The 2,218-nt window shown below is 41.3% G+C and overlaps 1 non-coding gene across 1 annotated transcript; it reads right to left on the reverse strand.

Moving 5' to 3' along the window:
• Window positions 1-968: 968 nt before the first annotated feature.
• trnas-gcu (transfer RNA serine (anticodon GCU)) lies at window positions 969-1,050 on the reverse strand. Its single transcript has one exon. It is a non-coding gene; the product is annotated as a tRNA-Ser (tRNA).
• Window positions 1,051-2,218: the final 1,168 nt, after the last annotated feature.

Raw genomic sequence — 2,218 nt, forward strand, 5'->3', positions numbered from 1 at the left:
AAATACACACACGCAGCAGTGACTCTCCAATACACATCGATACCAAATGATCAGGCGTTGCTTTCCCGCCTTTTCCGGACAGTATAAAACCTTCTTACCTGGAGATGGAGGATGTTTTTACATCTGCTGAAGTGCCATGTGTACTGACCGCCATTAAACAACTCAAGATCTTGCCAATAAAGAACAAACCGTTACCCCACATCTTAGTTTTCCTGACCCAACAACGGACATCATCAACAACACGCAACAGCCGTTGATGGAATCGAACCCGCACTTTCTTAACTGTGAAGCAGACATGCTAACCAGTTCTCCACCGAGCCGCCAAAGAGTATAAATATTACGATATTGAGTTAAATACAAACCAGATTACAGATACAATGGAGCCTCGGTTTTCGACCACAATCCGTTCCAGAAGGCTGTTGGAGAACTGAATCGTTCAAATACCGAATCATGTTTTCCCATTACAAATAATGGAAAAAAAAAAATAATAATTTAAAAACCCCACCTTTTTAAAGTATTTTTTCATTTGTACATTTTTGTCCGATCGCGCAACTGCAGTGCCTAGCCTTATTGTGACAGAGCGATCGCTAAAATTTAGAAAATATTTTTAAAGTCCTGATGTACTTTCCAAAATTTAAGTGGACCTCAGTGCGCAGGGAGCTTAATTTGGTCCGAGCGCTCACTGTTGCATTGCTTTAGGAGCGTCTTTGTGTTTTACTGGCTTTACTGATCCCACTTGCTTCCTTTAGAGGCATGATTAGAGTTGTTGCAATCCTCAGAGTAACGAGAATGTAATAACGAACAGAGTCAGTTGGCATGCGGGTCCTCTCATGAGGTTCGACAATCAAATTTCGTTCGACATCGGGAGCAAAAAATTCTCGAATTTATTCGTTCAAATATTGATTTGTTCGAGAACCGGGACGTTCGAAAGCCGAGGCTCCACTGTAAAACAATGTAACATTAACTTTCGACGAGGATGGGATTTGAACCCATGCGTGCAGAGCACAATGGATTAGCAATCCATCGCCTTAACCTCTCGGCCACCTCGTCTTGCTTATAGAGTGTTGACAACATGTTGTGCCGAGATACTTTGTGTGAAAATCCGACTATGTGATATGAAATGCTGAGTGGAGAGCACAATGGAGTAGCAACCCATCGCCTAAATATCTCAGCGATCGCATCTCATGCATGAGTTGCATGGGCGACATGATATGGCATGTACGGGGTAGTATAAGCTACAAGGTAAAATAATATGATACTTTAGATGTGAAATGAAGAAGAGCTAAGCCACAAAAGAAGTGACACTGTCAGCAAAGAAATTTTTTTTTTCAATGTTGTCTCACCCCAAATCTTTGGGATCATCGGTTCTGCGCAGTTGGATAGTTCCACTAACATTTTAACATCAACATTCTTTCATGGTCTGCCTGGGTATCTCGGCTGATGATCCTAAAGAAAAGAACCTAAATTTCTTGTATGCTATGGCATGACTGTATAGCCTCCGGCCGTCATGACTACATTTTACCGTGGCACCATTGAGAGCGTCCTCTCCAGCTGTATTGCTGTTTGGGGTGGCGGCTGCACTGACTACAACGCTGATCACTCCTAGAATAAACAACCCTATCATCCCAGTTTGTTCCGTCCCTGGATCAAACCTGATACCCATCCGTCAGAAACAGCTCCAGAAATCAAAACACTCCACCAGAACCAAAACAATTCGAGCGACCCTGCTCAATATTAAATCATTAGTCAATAAATCACTTCTCATCAATGACCTCGTTACGAGTGATGAATTAGATATCATGTTTCTTACAGAGACCTGGCTTGATCTAGATAACAGAGAATATATTCTTATATATAATGATAATATAATATAATGAATCAACTCCACCTTATTTCAACTGCATTGACGCCCTCAGAATCGGAAAGAGAGGGGAAGGCGTTTTCCTAATCTATTCTGATTTGTTTCAATGTAAACGGACGTCATTTGGAGATTGTCTTTCGTTTGAGTGTCTTGCAGTTGTAATGAAGTCTTCTCCCCCTGTCCTACTTATGGTTGTATCCAGACCCCCAGGTTATGCTAATAACTTCTTTGTCGAATTCTCTGAACTCCTCGCTATAATCTCCTTGGAACATGGCTGTATATCAATAGTAGGTGACTTTAATATTCACATAGACAAACTCAATGATAATAACATCAAAGAACTAAACGACCTCCTTG

Source organism: Syngnathus typhle, linkage group LG18 (assembly GCF_033458585.1).
Source record: "Syngnathus typhle isolate RoL2023-S1 ecotype Sweden linkage group LG18, RoL_Styp_1.0, whole genome shotgun sequence".
In the NCBI taxonomy this organism is placed as follows: Eukaryota; Metazoa; Chordata; class Actinopteri; order Syngnathiformes; family Syngnathidae; genus Syngnathus; species Syngnathus typhle.